This window comes from Panthera onca, chromosome A1, assembly GCF_046562875.1.
Source record: "Panthera onca isolate mPanOnc1 chromosome A1, mPanOnc1 haplotype 2, whole genome shotgun sequence".
In the NCBI taxonomy this organism is placed as follows: domain Eukaryota; kingdom Metazoa; phylum Chordata; class Mammalia; order Carnivora; family Felidae; genus Panthera; species Panthera onca.
The window spans coordinates 225,886,764-225,907,480 of NC_138339.1; the positions used below are offsets into that span (position 1 = coordinate 225,886,764).

The 20,717-nt window shown below is 39.1% G+C and overlaps 1 protein-coding gene across 5 annotated transcripts in view; it reads left to right on the plus strand.

Annotated features, from left to right (window-relative positions):
* The window catches only part of DCLK1 (doublecortin like kinase 1), a 345,761-nt gene that overhangs the window by 116,468 nt on the left and 208,576 nt on the right, over positions 1–20,717 (plus strand). The window lies entirely within an intron of this gene.

Genomic DNA, 20,717 nt, shown 5'->3' on the forward strand with positions numbered 1-20,717 from the left:
CGAGCCTTGGTGGACACGAGGCATCATTCTCCTCTTAGATACGCTTACTCTCCCTAAGTGGTAAGAACTTGATTTCATGTTAACTTTATATCAAGTGAAATGAAAATCACCGTGGACATTGAAAAGAATTAATGTTATGAATGTAAGCATAGGAAATGGCAATGCAGACATTTCCATATTAACAAATATTTAAATTTAAAAGGTACTGAGACATATTCTTTCAAATATATGTGATCTTATCTGATTCTCATAGTATTATCATTATTCTATTTTGCAGATGGAGAAACTTAGCTAAGAGTCTATAAATTACTTGACTGGAGTCAGCTAGCTCTATGCATCAAACCTGGGTCCCCTAGTTCCAAAAGTCCTACTCCTTTATCTTTCATAATTGCTCCTGGATCCAGGTCACTTTAGATACAAGGTTTTTTGCTCAAGAGGTTGCAAGTCAGTTGCTCGGACAACAAAGTGAAGTAATATTTTTCTCTTCTGAAGCATCTGCTTTCGGGGTTCTGACCTTTCCTTTGCCCTCTCCTGAGGAGTCCTGCCCTCCAGTGTCTTAAAACATGAGAAGCTGCAAAGCAGTTTTTGAACAGTAGGCAGAAACAGTTTCACTCCAGGGCTATGAATTATTAAAACATGAAGGTAAATGTATATTCAAATTTGGTAATGTCAAGTATAATGTATCATGTTTCTTGCTTTATTCACATGTAGATAGGTTTTTGTGGCCCTTCCTTGTTCTATTTGCCAGTTTAAGCCAGAGGTTTCCATAGAATTTCTCTAAATTGAGTGTCTGTCTATACCCTCCCACCACCCACCCTACCTTTCCTGGACTTTCTGCTCCTTGGAACTGTTCTCTGGAAGATACACTTGCCTTTGAACTTTCTTCCTTGTTCTTTACCCATGGTTTCTCTGAAAGTTTCTGTGTCATTCAAACTTCCTTTCCCTCCTCCAGCATCACAAGAGTGCTGCTATGCTATGGGTCATTTGTTTCTGCTCTCTGCTGTAATTTAGCTTTAACAGGTAGAGCTTTTGCCATCGAGTAGCATATTTTCTTGCATCCTTTTAAAATGTTTTCAAGAGGTACTTACAAAATGTTAGTAGATATCCTTATAAAAGCAGTTTTTTTGAGTTTTTTTTTTTTAGAGTTTTATTAGCGTTTTTTTGCTTTTTTTTTTTTTTTTTAGAGTTTTATTATTATTTCTGCTTTGACCTTTAAAAAGAAGTTGCCAGGGGCGCCTGGGTGGCTCAGTCAGTTGAGCATCCAACTTCGGCTCAGGTCACAATCTCACAGTTTGTGAACTCGAGCCCCACTTCGGGCTACATGCTTGGGAGTGTGCAGAGCTTGCTTGGGATTCTCGTTCTCTCCTCTCTCTCATTCTCCCCCACTCGTGCTTTCTCTCTGTCTCTCTCAAAATACATAAATAAACTTTAAATAAATAAATAAATAAAAGAAGTTGCTAATACTTTGATATGTGCTTTTTGTGATGCAAGGTTAAGAATTTTTCACGTATGTGATCAGTGTTATGTCACTGTGGTGTCCTGGTCTCTGAAATAGGAGGGATAACAAACAAAATATGATTTTCATGAGTTCTTTTTGACATGCATTTGTATTTGTTATTCTTTACATTCAGGATAATTGTACGTTTGAGTCAGGATGGCCGAGCAGTGTAAGTCACAGCGTTCAAGATAGATCTTTTCACGATATTTGTTACCTGTTCACGTACTTGTTTTAGTTAGCACTTCTAAATTATAATCGAGTAAAGTCAGCTACCATTCAAACTTCTCGTTTAGGTTTTATGTCGTATTTGTTAGTTACCTTATTTAGACTCTCTAAGTCAGTGTAGCTTTTGAAATTTGTATTCCATTTTTCTATTGAAAGAATCATGCATAGTGGTATTCACTTAAGTTCCTTTAAGTTTAACAGTCTCGTTGTATTAGTTTTACGCTCATTCTCAATATTTCAGTGCCATACAGTTTTCTTTATCTGTAAAAGATATACTTAGCAGAGTTCTTGGGACCATCAAATGAGATAAAGTAAATGTAGTCCTTGGGGTACAGTTGATGATAAAAGGTAGCTGTTAGTACTGTTTAAAACTTATGAGCAGTTTTGTTCATTTCTGACTGTATTCTCTGTTCTTTTTAAGAAAGTGTCAGGTTTATTGGTTTCCTTGATATAGCTTCTCTTTTTCTCCTTTTTTTGTCACCCCTGCTCTTTATTCCTTTATTCAACAAATATGTATTGAGTACCTATTATGTACCAGGCCCTGTTCTAGGCTATGGAGAGGCAGCAGTGAACGATAAAAGCCCCTGCTTTTATAGAGCCAATACTGTAGAACCAGTGTATGTAACTTTTTTGTCATTTTAATTTAAAAAATTATCTGTATAACCTGTTAGGTGCTATATAATTAGGTAGTCTGAGGAAGCCCAAAGGTAGTGGAATAATGGCGTGGCCATATGTTGAATTATTAGAAACAGTTCAGAAAATGATTTCATTTTTTAAAAGACCAGGCGACACAGTTTCATTTGCACTAATCAAGAAAGGACGTGTATTAAGGCAAAGCATCAGAGAAATATATCATTATTTTGTTGTTGTCAATTATCTGAATTTTCTTAGGTAAACCTTATTTTTTAACTTATTTTTAGGGCCATTGATATGCATGTTTTTAATTATTGAGGAATAATTGGGAACTAACACTGTTTATTTATTTATTTGCTAATACTGTTTTTAGAACAAACAAAACACTCTATAGTGAAGTTAACAGAGATAGAAAATTTGATTATTCATTGCTCTTTCCGAAGAAAACTTTCATGTTTATTTATTTATTTTTGTTTATTTATTTTGATGTCCACTTTACTTTTTCATAAGGCATACGTTTTTCTCAAAATGTATTAGGTCAAATTGAAAAAGTGAAATTAATACGAAAATATCTGTTAAAGGATGTTAGGGTTCAAGCTCTCCATCTTTTCCATCTGTGATTCATCTGGGTGAAATCAAAGCTTATTAAACAGAATTAATAAGTGTTTCTCTCAACCAGGATGACTTGTGTCCCCCAGAGAACATCTGGCAATGTCTGGACACACTTTTGTTTGTCACACGGAGGGCGGGGGGAGGGGGAGGGTGGTGCCACTGGCATCTGGTGGGTGGAGACCAGGGATGCTGCTGATGCACCCACACTGCAGAGGACAGCTCCCCAAAAGAAAGAGTAATCTGGCCCTAAATGTCAACAGGAGTAAGAAACTATGGTCTACACCAAGCTCCTTGATATTTAAAATACAACACAAGCTGGTTCTTTGTTCATTAGAATTCTTGCAGAGGAAATAATAGATTATTATCATTTAAAAATCATCTCAACGGTTTCTCAGGGGAAGCCTTTGTTCTTTTTTTTTTAATTAAAAAATTAACTCCATTATAATTTATATACAATGTTATATTAGTTCCAGGTGTACGGTATAGTGATTTGACGATTCTCTGCATTACTAGGTGCTCATCATGATGCGTGTACTCTTAATCCCCTTCACCTATCTCACCCATCCCCCCACCCACCTCCCCTCTGGCAACCATCAGTTTGTTCTCTATAGTTAGGAGTCTGTTTTTTTTGCTTTGTCTCCCTTTTCTTTGTTTTGTTTCTTAAATTACATGCATGAATGAAATCACAGAGTAGTTGTCTCTGTCTGACTAATATATTCCCCTTAAATATCTTAAGTTTTAGTTGCAAAGCAGTATGTACTCATTATTAGAAAAAAAATCAGAGAAAATACAGATAATTATATTTTAAAAATCATAACTACTTACACAAAATCTCTACTTTATCATCTCACAATTTTTAGTGCATCCACATATTTTTTTAATAATGGAACCATAGTGTATATATTGTTTTGGGATTTTATCACATATCAATGTATTGTACAGTTTTTCATGTCAACAATCAATATTTTTTAACATAATTTTAACAGGCCTTAGATTTTTGTATGGATTTAGTTTGTCAATATCATATTGTTACCTATTCAATCTATTTCCAGGTCTGTTCATTCTTATAAGCCATCTTGCCATGAATTCTAGTCTCATGGTAAATACTTTTTATGTCTTCAAATATTTCCTTCCAATAAATTATCAGAAGTTAAATTGGACAGGCTTTTATGGTTCTTGTCATGTATGACAAAATTGCTTTTCACAGAGATTTTAGCACTGACATTTTTCTAGCCATGTATGAGAATATGTTTCTCCTAACCCTTAATAATTTGGGGAATGGTACACACACACACACACACACACACACACACGCACACAGAATGGGAAATGCAGTTATCATTATACTTTTCTTCATCTTGTGATTTCTCTTCATAGCTATTATGTATAGCAGAATTAAAGTCTTCAAGGTTATTTTCTGCTCCCTTCTATCTAAGGTTTAATCTGGAAACATTCAGAGCCTGGAAAATCAAGCTCATGGTCACCAAAGTCACATGAGATTGATTGGAATCAGTTTGGCATCAGAATGTCCATTCATTAGTTTATGCAACTGTTTTTTCCAATATCAGATGAGATTAGATTGATTAGAAAATCTGGGCAGATAATTGAGAAGAGGAACCAGTGCTGGCCAGCATGGCCTCCCTGGTCCACACCCACCAGCTTTGGTCTCATGACAAGCAGGGGGTAAAGTGGCAGAAGCCACATAGGGGTCTGTCAAACAGGGATCTGTATCCCCTGAGGATACAGATACAGCTTTTCTTAGAGTTGAAATTGTTCCTTTTTTGATTTCTTAAGAACTGTGGATCTTTTAGAATTTATAATTTATTCAGTTAATTTCCTACCGGATTTAAAACAATAGACAGTGAAGGGTGCCTGGGTGGTTCAGTTAAAAATTACTTTTTTTTTTAAGATTTCAAAAGTTACTGAGGGGTGCCTGGGTGGCTCAGTTGGTTGGGCATCCAACTCCTGATTTCGGCTCAGGTCATGATCTCACCATTCCTGAGTTTGAGCCCCGTGTCAGGCTCTGTGCCGACAGCTCAGAGCCTGGAGCCTGCTTCAGATTCTGTCTCCCTCTCGCTCTGCCCCTCCCCCACTTGTGCTCTGTCTGTCTCTCTCTCTCTCAAAACAAAATAAAAACATTTTTTAAAATTTTAAGACAATAGACAGTGAAATCATGAAATTAGCTGCCACAAGGATGATAGATTGTTGAAAGGAGCAGCAGTACTGGAAGAACACATGTGAGTGCACACCCCCCACATGCACAGACACACATACACACAAACATGCATACACACACACACACACGCACACACACACATTTGCTGTTGGGTCAAAATATGACATTTTTCTACTGCCTTCGTTATTTATTTTGCCATTCTTAATCCTCCAGCAAGTATAATTTTCCCTGTAGATCCCGATATAAACCTTGAATTTTTCTTAATTCTTTATTGCTTAACGTGTTTCATTGGAAAAATTTTAATGTAACATTAGTATTTCAATAACTTTGTATTTTTTACTTTTTTAAAGATGGTTCTAATTACATGTAAGAGGTGTCACGATACTTGTCTTTTTTTTAAGTTTTTTAATTTATTTTGAGAGAGAGTGTTAGCAGGAGAGGGACAGATCGAGAGGGAGAGATTGAGAATCCCAAGCAGGCTCCACACTGTCAGTGCAGAGCCTGACATGGGGCCTGAACCCACAAACCGTGAGATCATGACCTGAGCCGAAATCAAGAGTTGGATGCTCAACCAACTGAGCCACCCAGGCACCCCTTAGTAACTTTTTAAATCTTAAAAAAAAAGTAATTTTCCATCTCTTCAAAAGAATATGTCTGTTTTTCACTGTGGAATAAACTTAGCTCTACAGATTATTTTGGAATGCATTTCAAACTCATTTTATTCTCTAGAACATATTATTCTAGCAAATATTTGTTGCTGGGTTTTACTAAAGAAGTCCTTTGACTTAAGTTGGATGATACCAAATTGAAATTCAAAACTATTTTAAAAGTTTAAAAGTTGTCAGCATATTTAATCAACTATATTGTACTTGTTTGGAAAAAATATTTGTCATCTCACTTGCTAAAAAAAAGGATGAATCTTGAATAGACCAAAAAGCCTGTGCTTATATATATTTTGGTTCTTGCCTAAACTAAGCCTTGAGTTGGCCATTGCCAAGAATAAAAATTGGATATTTCTTTTCACACATTATATCTGGCCTTGTGAGTACAGCTTTTGTCTTTGAAGAGATTTTTTTTCTCCAAACTCATCATACTTCTAAAAGGGGATAAGGTAGATAATCAAAGCTAAACCAGTTCTTTGTACAACAACAAAAAGACAAGAGTGCATCCAAGCTTCATCTAGCTGATACTGAAAAGAAACCAAGCAAAGCTTCCAATTAGTTTCATCTGTACAATGATGTGCATTCTTTTCCAGTTAATTAAGAGGGGTTCAATAAGATCCAGACCATGGGTTCAGGCTTTTCATTTTCCAAGGGAAAAAAATTACCCCAGCAAATCAAAACAAACTAAAAGGAAGACTTTGTTGAGAGATTCTCCAGGGTGATGAGTCTTATTTTTTTTTTTTTTTTGTCTTGTTTTCTCAAAATAGTTCTGTGTCTTGTAACTTTGGCATTTGCAGAATACACAGCATATTCCATGCCACACATCTTTTCCATTTAAATCCAAAGTCAATGAGATGTCTTTCTGTTAGTGAGGAATGTGTTGTCAGTGATCCATGCTGAAGGAGCCAGACCGTCTTGGAAAATGTCAGAGACAGAGATCACCAGATGGGGATACTGAGGCCCAGGGAATAGAAATGACCAGCACGAGATCACATAAACCAAAGAGGTACTGGAACCTGATCTCCCGATTCCTATTACACTCCATTTTTTCCACTAAACTCTTGCTTTGATGATGCGAAAAGAATCATTGTCCGTTGAAATGGTAGCACTATTCTTTGCTGTTAAATGTTTCTTTCAACATTGTGTTTTGTTCTGCTACTAAAGCATCACTGACATATACCTTTGCTTTTATAGGCAATGTGTAGGGTACATACTGTTTTGAAAATACAGGTTATGTGAATAAACTTCGTATTTGCTTATTCAGTTAACTAACATGTACTGATGTCATCTGTGTGCTAAGTGCTGGCAATATCAAATCAAATAACAGATGATCTCTGCACTTATAGATAGGAAAAAATATTTTACAGGAAAAACGGGTGTCTTTTTAAGTAAAAAAAAACATAATATGGTTAGCGTGCTGTGATTTTTTCAAAATGGCTTTATTTTTTTTATAATGTAATATAATCTTTTAAAGACTTGAAGTTAGGTTACTTCCAGTGATTCCAATAATGGTATAGAATGGCATATAAATGGAATATAATGCTAATTTATATAGTGATAATTAAAAATGACTTCTTTTCAGATACCAGCATACAGCCTCCTTCCCTTAGCTCCGCTTTGTGCATGAGAGTTCTTACGAATCAAATAGCCATCAGGATACAGAGCTTGTACCCTGCAGTGTCTGGGAGCTGCTGATGTATAACTCAGTCAGATCAAGCCACAGCAGAAGCTTGGCTTCCTTATCCTCACCCCTGGGGTAGCCATCAACTGGGATGTGCCAGAGTCTGTGCTATGACCAATGAAAGCTGACTTGTTTCTGCCCTAGAGTCATGAAACTCTGGGAGTCCCTGGCAAGAAGAATGATGTCAGTAGAGAGTAAGTGTCCGGTGAGGGCTTTAGGGAGGAGGAAGTTACCACTGGGGTGGGGGTGGGGGAATGCTGATATGTTGTTTGGAGTACGTGGGGTTTAAGATTCACCTTGGGGATTAAATGGAAGAATTGAGGAAATAGTGTGGGCTAGACTCCTGGAATGGACGGACGGTAGTTCAAGGTTAGGAGTCAAGACCTTGCTTGAGGCTAACAATTATCTGGTGTTCTTCCTGTCAGCTGCTTCAAGTATTTGACTGTTCTTCCTAGCATCACTGTCCCAGATGCAAAAGCTTTGCTCCTTGGAGCTTAAGACATTTTAGGGGTAGATTGGGAGATTTCAGCAATTATTGCTGTTACTTTTGTACATAAGTCAAAAGACTGTTCTGTGAGAACAGTCTAGGATTAGCTCTCACTGGAGGCCCCGAACCCCCAAGCATCATTATCATTCCAGACAACCTCCAAAGAGGCCTTCTTTTACCAATTTCCTCACAGAAGAGTTTGGTACCAGGATGTAACAAGACACGAGGTATTATTCACAAGGAGAAAGGAATTTAGTGTAATACTGCTGCTTTTAAATTCCAGCCTCAGAGTGGCTCTCTGTTTATGACAAGAAAAACAAAACCAGTAGAACGAAAGTCAAAGGGCTCAGGATAAAGTTTCCGTCTCCCTGACAGTGGGAGGAAGGCCTTGCTCGGTCAGGTGGAAGGAAGGCAGTTTCGTGTGGGGCCTTGGATTAAAGGGCAGTGTTTTTATATTTCAAAATGTTCTCGAAGAGAAAGAGACACAGAAGAAAAGGAAAACAGGTTGAGGTCCCCAATACCACCACTGACTTTGACCCCATGAAACAGTGTTGTGACTTTTGGGAGACAGAAAGTTCTGGTCCAGCTCACCGCAGCTGTGAGCATGACTAGGCTGTCCGTCATGCTGTGTGGACGTAGTGTTCACAAACAAGTCTGATCTTGGTAGCAGGGATGGATTTGGGGGAACTTAAAGGTCATACCAAAAAGACCAAAATCCCTTATCACCATTAAAGTTCGTACTTCTCTTGTTTCCACATATTTTGGACTTACTGCCCAGAAAGTGGTAAATACCCAGTACACTTTAGTAGTAAAACGTTTACGAATTGCAGCTTCATCTAACGCAACTCTTTCTGCACTCCGTGTTTTCATTTAATCTGGAAATGTTTCCCAGCCTATCTCTAAAAGTTATGGACACCTTTTCTTTTAAAGCGTGACTACAAAAATTTAATAATCTCTCAATGTGTGCAGTGCACGTTTAATGAAAACATTAATGTTTTTTTAAACCTTATGAGAGATTCTCAAGCAAGGCTGATAATGTATCATTCATTCATTCATTCAACAATCATTAAGTACATGCTCTGACAGTCCCTGTTGTGTATAACTGGGTGCAGGGGTGAAGCCCCTTACTATATATTTACTGAGACATGATGGAGCACGCTGAATTTTTTATACCCTTTATGGTACTATTGTGTCATTATTTTTCATGTTCACAATTTGATACAAGCCCCATAAGATACTTAATCAACATACTAAAAATACATCTATATTTCACTTTATTTCAGCCAGTATTTATTTAATGTGTGTAATGTGCACGGCAGTAACTCAGTTTCTATAGGAAGAGGGGAAATGATAGTCTAAAGGATAAAGACGGAAGAATTTTTTTGGTTGCCCAGAAAAGATCGAGGAAGACCTTTCCTTGACCCCTCGATATTTAGTGAAATCTTTGTCACAAAATGCTTGGGGAGAAAGCAGACACTGTCCTGCGGGAACCGAGAATGTGGGTAGAAGACTGGGAGAGTGAGGTGTGGGAAGAAATGGGGCAGGGGGCACTTTAAATTGTCACCTGGAGGGGAATTGGGTTCAGCCAAATTCGACTAACTGCTTGGGTGTAAGGCTCCTAGCTGGTGAGAGGACTGAAGAGTGTTGCAGAGGGAAGCCTGGATTTTGGAAGTTGGGGGGTGGAATGTAGATGAGGGGAATGGACAGCGTGCCCCGAAGGTTTGATGGTAAATGGAAGGAAGCTTGAGGGGCAAGGCAAGTTGAGGGAAGAGCTCTTCTTTAGGCTAAGGGATATGTAAACAAGTTCAGTGTCTAAGGAAGAGAGAAAAAGAGAGAAAGAGGACCCCTGGTGAGTAGAAAAAGGGACATCTAAGGCACAGACTAAGGATTTCATTCTAGGAAGGCGAGGGACGTGTCATTTTCCAAAATCAGAAGGAGGGAGAAGAGGAGAAGTTACAATCCCAGGAAATTCCAGGAGAGAAGGCAAATTTATGAAGATTAAGCTGACTTACCTGTTGTGGGTAGGTACCAGCTACTGTCGTGATTATTTTTATGTGTCAACTTGACTGGCCCAAGAGATGCTCAAATAGTTGGTGTTTCTGGGAGAGAGCAGCATTTGGTTTGGTAGACTGAGAAGAGGTCTGCCTTCAGCAATGTGGGCAGGCATCATCCAATCCACTGGAGCCCTGAATGGGACAAAAAGATGAAGGAAGAGCAAATTCTGTGTCTCTCTTCTTGAGCTGGGAGTCCATTTTCTCCTGCCCTCGGACATTGGAACTCTGTACTCTTGGGCATTCTGACTTAGGACTTAACAACTGTGGCCCCCTGGTTCTCAGGCCTTGAACTCAGACTGAATTATGCCACCAGGTTTCCTGGTTCTCCAGTTTGCACATGGCAGGTTGTGGAGCTTCTTGGCCTCCATAACCACACGAGCCAACTCCTATGGTAAATCTCTTGTGTGATATATCTATCCATACACATACACCTATACATATTGGTTTGGTTCTTCTGGAGAACCCTAATACAGATACTGAAAAGTAATTTGTTGCCACTCAGAAATGAAGACCGTGGGGGCCCAGATGAGACATGATTTGGTTCACAGCTTTGTAGGAGAGAGAGCAGATCCAATTTTGGCTTCTTCCAGTAAAAAATTTTCCAGCCAGAAAGTCAACGTGATGGCATATTACCTAGGGCTAGAAGTTGTGAGAAAAGATTAAGTAGACAAGGGATTCTCTGTTTTATGGAAAATATGATTAAAATGACCAATCATGGGCCCATGATGAAATCATGAACAGGATGAAGGATCAGTGAGGAGGACTGAAGGAGAGTGGGTGTAAATATGGAAGTCTGTGGTCAGGGAGGAATTGGAGCTTGGTATCTGGTAAGTCTGAAGATCAGGATGTTTGGAGTGGTAGGATTGAGAGGGCTGGAGAAGCAGGACATGAGGAGGAAGAGCCACCAATGTGGATACGAGGTGGCCTGCAGTCATGTCTGGTCCCGAGTGGAGAGGAGGGCCAGCCACGTACTAAAAGCCTCTTTTTTAGGATGTTAAATATGAACCTGTTTTCAAAAGCACTTCCATTTGAATGATTATTTATCAAAGGGCTTGGTATTTATGATGATAGGAATATATTGTGTCATATTTTCAACTTTATCTTGACATTTTAAGACAGTTTTTCTTCTAATACTCCTACAAGTTTCATAAAATTAAAAAAATATTTTTTAACGTTTATTCTTTTTTGAGTAACAGAGAGAGACAGAGCATGAGAGGGGAAGAGAGAGAGAGGGAGACACAGAATTTGAAGCAGGCTCCAGGCTCTGAGCTGTCAGCACAGAGTGCAATGCAGGGCTCCCTTCATATAATAACCCTTCAGATAAATGGTGTGTTAGTCAGGATTCCCCCAAAAACAGAACCAATAGGATAAGTGTATATGGAGAGAGAGAGAGAGAGAGAGAGAGAGAGAGAGAGAGATTTACTTTAAGGAATTGACTCACCGACTGAGCCACCCAGGCGCCCCACAATTTTCAGTTTTATTTATTTATTTATTTATTTATTTATTTATTTGTTTGTTTATTTTTGAGAGAGCATGCATGTACGGGCTTAAGCCGGAGAGGAGGAAAGAGAGAAGGAGGGGGAGAATCTGAAGCCAGCTCCACACTCAGTGCAAAGCCTGACGCAGGGCTCCATTCCATGAACTGTGAGATCATGACTTGAACCTAAATCAAGAGTTGGACATTTCATGGACTGAGCCACTCCGCTGCCCCTTAATTTTATTTAAATGTTATTTAACTTCAGGGCATTGAATGCTCAAAAAGGTGGTCACTAACTAAAGTCAGTGAGAGGATACTACATCAAAAGAAGAATTTACTTAATGATGTCACCAGAACAATTGTCTGAATCAGAGATTGGAACAAGAGAAACTGTTGATCATCCTTAGCAAGAAAATAGACTGGTTGTGTTTTGGATAAATTTTCAGTAATAAACCTTAGAGCAATAATGCTAAACTTCAGACTGTTGCATCAAACTAACCAGAACACCTCTAACCTATGCATTTGATTGGTGGAGGTATTCCTTTATAATGTAGCAAAGCAGTTGATAGTAATTGATCTATGAGAAGCATACATTTTTTCTTTGCCTAAAAAAAAAGTCTGATTTAAGGACCATTTCATTGTAAGCTTCATGACTTACAACCTTATTTGAAACTTTTCAATGTAGTCAGAAAGCCTAATCAGGGGACCTGGGTGGCTCAGTCGGTTGAGCTTCTAATTTTGGCTCAGGTCATGCTCTCGCGGTCCATGGGTTCAAGCCCCATGTCGGGCTCTGTGCTGACAGCTCAGAGCCTGGAGCCTGCTTCAGATTCTGTGTCTCCCTCTCTCTGCCCATTCCATGCTCATGCTTTCTCTCTCTCTCTCTTTCAAATAAATAAACATGAAAAAAGAAAAAAGAAGAAAAGAAAACCCAGTCAGGCCAACACCACCTCGTGACCAGTGGTATTAAAAACTATTGATAGCCGTAAACATGTGATTGACTGTTGAACTGTTTTGCTTTGTCAGAGTGAAATAAGGCCTTGTAGTTAGAGTCATATTTGCTCCATTCACCCTGGAAAAAGTCAGGAAAGTGAAAACGCCCTTTGCCTCCAAATCAAGTTTTCAACCTTCTGCTCTACGATGATTGCTTTTACCCTTTAAAATGGAGGATGAGAGAAGAGATTAGAATAATCATATCTGTCTAGGTTTTGGTTGGATTAAGTCCTGTCTTCATCGTAATACATCTCATATTCCTTCATCATTAAGAGGAACTTGATCTAAACAACATGTGTTCAAGAGGATCACAAGATCAGCTCTCCTTGACTATACATTTTATGTGGATGAGTCTGATCTTGGAATTAACCTCAAATCAGAGATGTAGCCCCAGGAGAGAGAAGCCATTCTGTAAACTGATTGGCTTTTTTCCATCCTACCTTTTATTCACAGCTTCATTAAACTCCTTTCCTAGCTTGGAGGAACTATTCTTCTTCATGCAAATGCAGGGAAGTAGTTAAGGGGTTTTAAAGAATTTAACTACATGCAGAATACATAGCACAGGAATCAGAGTATTAAAAAAAGAAGCTGTAAGTTCACAGCTGTTTAACTTTGTGGCCAAGAGATTGAATGCTCACTCTCAATATTAAATATGCAAAAACGAAGTTAGGCTGTCCATATGGATAAAAGGAAGATGTGTATGGAGGGTGCGACAGAGTGGGTAATAAATAACCTTTCAGAAAAATGGTGTATTAGTCAGGGTTCCCCAAAGAAACAGAACCAATAGGATAAATATATGTATATATATGTATATAAATATATGTATATATATGTATATATATATACATATATGCACATAATTATATATATTACACATATTATATATGTGTAATTACATATATAATTACACATATTATATATATATATATATATGCACATATATGTGGAGAGAGAGAGAGAGATTGGAGATTGATTTACTTTAAGGAATTGACTCACATGCTTATGGAGGCTGGTAGGTCCAGAATCTTCAGGATAGTCCAGCAGACTTGAGACTCAGATTGAGCCAGTGCTGCAATTCAAGTCTGAAGGTGGTGGCTGACAGAATTCTCTCTTGCTTGGGAAGAACAGTCTTTTTCTATTCAAGCCTTCAACTGATTGGATGAGGCCCACCTGCATTATAGAGGGCAGTCTGTTTTACTCCGAGTTGCCAACGTATATATTAATCTCATCCAAAACCTCCATCACAGAAACATCAGAAACATCCAGAATAGTGTGCGACCACATATCTGAGCACTGTGACGTGTTCATGTGAAATTAACCATTACAAGTGTGAATGGTTGGCATCGTCTGTAATGGTGCTGTTTGCAATACTGGTGTAACTTAAGTGAATTTCAAGGAAGAGAAGTCTTCATCTGTTTCTCCTACTTATGACTTTATTTAAAATTAAAGGAGATCAAAAATACTGTTGGGCCTTAGGAAAAGTCTAATTTAGGAGATATTTTAGGCAAACTGTTTTAATCTAGTTGCTCACATTTGGAACATTTCTTCTAGATTTGCATTTGTAATAGCATTGAGGGAACAAAGATTTATGGAAAATATGTATGATCTCATACCTGGGTTAATTTACATTCTTTCAGGTTGTCTATCACAGCCTGCCACTAAAAATAAGCAATCTTCTGTTATTTGCACACCTGGGATTTACTCAGAAAAGCCAGTGTATTCTGTCTAATGATTTGGGAAGAAGGGAAATTTTTATTACAAATGATAATTTCCTGTTAATCATTGATGAACTGGAAGAGCTTTCAGATTGTTCCCCAGTGTTTGAATTGATCTCAGTAAAAATAAAGGAAGACAACGGAACATTCATGTAAAAGCAAAAATGTTCTTACTCGTTCTGATTTTGTTAATAAAGTTACCAGATTAGTTTCCTCCTCTTCATTCCCCAAATTCTTTTCATTCCTTTCAGTGTATTTTGATGTGTGCCTCATTAGAAAGATTGTCCCATACTAAGTAGGCTGTTGAAAATGTATAGCATTAGTACACTCATGGTGAACACTAACAGAATTGTTGAATCTCTATATTGTACATCTGAAACTAATATAACACCGTATGTTAACTATACTGGAATTAAAATAAAAAAATAAAATAGCTGACTTTAAAAAAATAAATAAAAGATTCCTGAAAGAAAGAAAGAAAGAGAAAATTATAGCATTAGATTTAGTAATAAAATGAACTTAGTTTACTCACACATTAATTTCCCTCATTTAATCCTTTTAGATACAGGCATTTTAAAAATCTTTCCAGGATGATAGCAGGAAATAAAATGAGGAAATATCAGCGATTTGATGTAAAAAAGAAAACCATTGTAACTGAACACAGAAACTCTTATTTTCTTGATCTTATCCTACTGGAGCCAAGGTTTAAAGAGAAAAGGAAGAAACCCTGTGACTACCAAGCTACCTTTGAACATACTTGGAAAAGAATTGCTGAGAGCATATGCTATTTGATGGAAATAACAGATCACTCTTTATAACCTTCTAAATTTGTGGCATATGTGCGTTTTCAAATTGAATATGCTATAGTTACAACCTGTATGCTTTTGAGGATCTTAATGATGGGCCATTGCTTATTGTCATCCTCTGTGCTTTTCTTTGCTGATTTATGTCAATTGCTTTAAATGCATTGTGGTATTTGGGCAGTGGATAAGATAGTAATGTCATCACATGCTGGTTGCTTAATGATGCAATTGCTTGAAAATTTTAAAGCCCATAATAGCTTCAGGTCAGGTTCAGAAGTTCATGTACAGTGCCAGACATTTGAAGATTGAAGCAGAGCCTGGACTCTGCCAAAATAATGCCACATTTGTCAAGCCTGGTCTTGGGCAAAAGCTGCTGGAAGCCTCTCATTCATCCAAGCCAATCATTGATAATGAAGCTTGAAGGAACATGAAATATCTTTTCTAAAGGAACAGACAACTCGCCAATTGGCTGCCTTCTTTTATTTTTGGTATAATTACCAGGGCAAACTGTCTTGCAAAATTGGTTCCTTATATTAGTTTAGAGTCTGTATCTTTGCAGGCGGGTGCAAGGAAGTTTTATTAGTTAAGAATATGTGGCTTGAGATCAGCTGAGCATTATTCTTTTAAGATTTTTATTGTGGGCTATCATGTGATTGATGATTCTATGGTGTGGGAAGCTTACAGAAAGAAAAGCAACTTCAGAAGGACCACTTTCCTGCTTTCATGCTTGCATTTTATCTCACTAATTTGCTTGACTCAGGCCACAAACATCCATCAATGCACAGGTTTCTGTGATGTGGAAGGTTCCAGAAGAACTCTGTAGTTGGAATACCTCAATCAAGCATGGAGCTAAAATTGTAAATTCCAAAATGACCGTGCCCTCAATCTACCTCCACTAAATGGCTTACTTTTTTTTTTTTTTTGGAAGCTGCATGCTACTGTTTCCCCTCTTTCTTCTTTTCAAAGGGCTCATAGTACTGGTTCCAACATCTCAAAAGGATGTTTTGCAGATGAGAGAAAAGAAACTTGAAAGCAGTCTGAAATGCTAGAAGAACTGACAAGTTAGCTGGCCCCTTTCCCCCATTCTTCCTGCCTTTCATACTCCACACTTAGCTCTTAAGAGGCCTGAGCACTGAAGAAAGGAAATGAAACGTGGTAACCTTAAGACTGACACATTTCCTAGCACCTTTTTTGTGAGTGTTCAGAGAAAGCAGTTGAACTCCAGTGCTGTGATACCTGGCCGTGATGCAGTCAGCTCAAGTTCAAATGATACCTCTCTGAAGCATGAGGTTATAGGACTTCTGATGAGGTTGTGGCTAGATAACATTATTATTACTGTTATTATTATTATTATTATTATTATTATTATTATTATTACCAAGAATGTTTGATTCATTCCTCACATGTATAGGACTTGGTGGTTTATAAAGGCTCACTTTACCTGCCTCCTCACTACAACCTGGTAATGAAGGCAAGGCAGGTATTACTGTCATCATCATCATCTCCACTGTATAGATGTGGAAACTGAGGATGAGAGCTTATGCCCTTTTCCTAAGCTGTCACAGTAAGTGACAGATCTAAGACAAATCATGCGAGAATCTGTGCTTTTCCTGCTTTTCAACTTGCCTCCTTTCTGCTGAGCAGATTTTGGTGCCTGTTGAGAAGAGAAAATTATAAGGTCCCTGTTCTTGCTGAGCTTAAGATCTACCTGGAGACACAGAATAGAGACACGGAAGAGACCCAGAAGGATGTAAGGTGGGCTATGCTAAGTGCTAACTGAGCTATTCTCTGCCGAAGGAATGTCATACAGGAGAGGTGACTGAAGGCAGGAGACAGGAGAGAAAGCTTTAGGGAGCAATGAGATTTGAATTGGGTCTTAAAGGAGCATCAGACTCAGATAAGATGGCCCAGGAGCAGCTTGAGCAGTGAGCTAGCCGCAGCGGATGCATTTGATGGATGAAAGCTGAGCAGGCCGTCTGGTTGGACTCACGTGTTATGTAAAGAAGTAATTAGAAACAGCATAAGGGCCAGAATGTGAAAGATCTGTAGCGCCCGGGTTTGCACTTCATCCGTTTACAAAGACGGTGAAGGCTTTAGAGCAGCAGATTCATGCATATAACTGATCAGAGATTGGAGACCATACACAAGGGGGTATTATATCAGTGCGGTTCATAAGGATGGGGGATTTGAGATGAGGGAGTGCATGACCAAGTGTTGCAAAGGAAAAATCAATACGATTCGGGGGGAGAAGAGGAAACATAATCTGGTGTCCAACCTGGAACTTTTTTCCGGAACACATGCTTAAACTGGCCAGGATGCAGAGGAAACGGGCCCAAACCAGGACCATCCCAGGTAAACTGGGCCTGTGCTCATACTGGGCAAGAGAGATGCTAAGGTTCTGAGACAGAAACAATTGTGGTGTCCTTGACAAGAGAAGGAAAGTCAGCAAGGAAACTTCGTTTGTGGAAAGACCAACGGTCTTAGATTTTAAGCTTTAAGATGACAGTGGGATGTCGGTTAAAGATTTCCCGAAGAAAGTTAGAAACGGACAGACGTTGTCTGTATGTCTTCCTGATTTCTCCTTCCATTCCTCCTTGATCTAGACCTAAAAGTGCATCATTTTCCCTTAAAGAAAGCAAGTGAAGTCGGAAGTGGTGGCTTTTTCCCGATGCTGCCAACGTGTGGCACTGCGATTCATGTTAGAGACTTGAGCCTGAATGTCCTGTCAGGAGCTCCTCGTCTGTGTGAGTCTTTGGGCTGCTAAAGCAACACCAGGCACATTTTCCCACATCAGAGGGGCTCATTCGTCTCCAGAGTGGATTTAGACAGCTGTGAGTTTCCAAACAGCAGGATCGAATATTGACTATCTGCCTGTGAACAAGTGTGAGGAACAAGGATGAACTCGGGAGGTGGAGTGTGGCTACCTGCTTATTGTCTGGGATCTGCGGATCAGAAAGGATTTGGTCATTTGCTATCAGTTGTCTTGGGACTTCTCAGAGTGACAGCTAAACCAAGATAATTTCAGGCCATTGAACTCCTAAAACATGATTTCTGTGATTAGAAATGTCATTTACTTTGGCTGTGTGTGTGTGTGTGTGTGTGTGTGTGTGTGTGACATTTTAGGTGGTTTGTGTGGCACTTTCCAGGCATTTAAAAAAGCTTTATCGATGCCATGTTTAAGCTCTTCTTTCCAAATAGATGAGTAACTTGTTACATGAGGCTAGAGCAGGGAAGGCAGTTTCAAACTCAATAAAAATTTCCCTTTTTTGTTTTTCTCACAAGAAGTTCTTGAACCAGACCTGGATTTACCAAGGAGAGGTATGTTCTCCCCAACTTCAGGAACCTAGTTCATGAGGAAAACAGAAGCAGTCAGTGCATATTGTAGGCATTTGAAAATGTCGTTCTCCATAGTTGGTGTTTTTTTGTTCTCCAGGCCTCCTTTGTAGACATCATGTATGAGAGAATCCATCAAATTCTAAATAACTTGGTTATTTAGAAGTATCTCCCTAAAAATATTCCCCAGCATTGGTTATCTGTTTTAAAACCAGCAAATGAGAATAACAACAGCTACAACATATGAAGTCTCACTCGGAGTTCAGAATGAGGTTAGAAACCATCTGCTGTGATTTATTTAATCTGGAGTGGTCAGTGCACATAGACAGCTCCCCCCAGGTACTGTGAAGAATCCAGAGATTTCCAAGCTTGACTTGAAGCAATACACATTTGCTTGAGATTTGCAGAACCCGTGCCCGGGAACCAGAGGGAGCAAAGGTGTCTGTCACACGGAGAGCCACTGTCTCTGAATACATGACAAGTTCAGAGAAGGAGAAAAAACATGTGGTCAGAATGGTCAGGAATGGCCTGGGGTGGAGATGAAACCTGGGGGCCCTGTAGGAGAAGGTGGACAGAGGAACCACCAGGGCCCTCCGGGCAGAGTGGAGAGCAGGGGACAAGGAGCCAAATGCAGCTGATGTTCAAGGGGCCACGGAAGAGCATCCCCTCTGTGGGAGACAGCGTTTTCAAGTCCTGGGAAATATGGAGGCTTTTTGCAGGATGCTGGCAACTTTCCCATCTTAGCCAGGTGAAAAAAGGTGCCTTCTTACTCAGTAAGAAAAGAGACCCTTTATGATCTGTTGCCAAATTCTTTCTGTTGTTTTCCAGAACTTTAAGTTGGAACTTGTATGTTCCTGAAGTTTAAACTCCTTAATTACCCAGAAATGGTCCTTGGCTTTGATTTATTGACAAAGCTGCTGAGCTCTGGAAAATCTTAGGCGGCCTTTAAAAGCCATGCAGCTTTAGCACTCTCCAGGGCAGGATGTGGAAAGGATTGTTCCAAAATAGAAAGAGTGGTGGCTGTGGGGCTGTGGTGTTTTAAAATACGGATGATGAGTAGATGCTATAAGTTTTAAGTTTAGTGTTAGACAATATGTTACTTAAACACAAATGTTAGGTTTTTAAGATTTTGTATCTTGGTATTTAGTATTAGTACAGATTGTACTCTGATATTAAACCTATTTTTATATCCTTGGGGACAACTGCAACATGGTTTTATTATTTCTTTTATTAAATTTTTTTTTAATCTTTATTTTTGAGAGGGAGAGAGAGACAGAGTGCAAGGGAGGAACAGACAGAGAGAGATACAGAATCTGAAGCAGGCTCCAGGCTCTGAGCTGTCAGCACAGAGCCTGACATGGGGCTTGAACCTATGAATTGTGAGATCAGGACCTGAGCTGATGTCAGATGCTTAACTGACTGAGCCACCCAGGTGCCCCTATAACATGGTTTTAATAGTTTTTTTAATGTTTATTTATTTTTTTGAGGGAGAGAGAGATAGAGAGGGGCACAGAGAGAGGGAGAGAGAATCCCAAGCAGGTCCTGTGCTGACATTGTGGAGCCTGACACGGGGCTCGAACTTATGAACCGTAAGATGACAACCTGAGCTGAAATCAAGAGTCAGATGCTTAACTGACTGAGCCACCCCTGTGCCCCAAAACGTGGTTTTAAAAGGGAGAGATTGTTGGGAACTTGGACCTTGGACCATGAATGTGTTCTCTATGCTTATTACAGTCTCTTCATAGGTGTGCTGCCCTCAGATATGATTTTCATATTTTTATTAGGCATATATGAAAGAACATAATTGAGACTGGCTACCCCAGAGTTCTACTGTCTTAAAAAGAAGTGATTTATGATGTCATCATTCCCCTTTCCAAGTACAATGACTATATCTGGTACTTATCAACTCTTAATCTATCATGTATCAGTTATTTTTTTAAGAGTAACGATGGTCTTCAAAGGTGAAAAATGTAAAAGAGACTCTGCAAGGATCATGTTTTGGAGTTCTAAAGTATGTATCTATTATAAAAATTAAATTCACATAAACTTTTCCAGTAAACCTATATTGTAAGGGAGCCAGTGGGGGCAGAGAGTTCACTCAGGGAGGAACAACACGCAGTTGACATTGGAGAGCGCGAATATAGCATGGATATTGTACCCCATTATCCTCTAAATGATGGGGTAGCGTGTAAAGTTTTTAATTTATCATCTGTTGAAAATTGAGATTTACGTTGTAGAGGATGTATGTGACTGCGGGCCAGAGAGGGCGGGTGTGTAATTTCCGAGGGCTCTTTAAATCTGGGACTTGGCTCCCCTCCTGGCCGTGTGCTGCTAATGACCTGCGTGTAGTTCTGGGCCGCCATGCTGACGC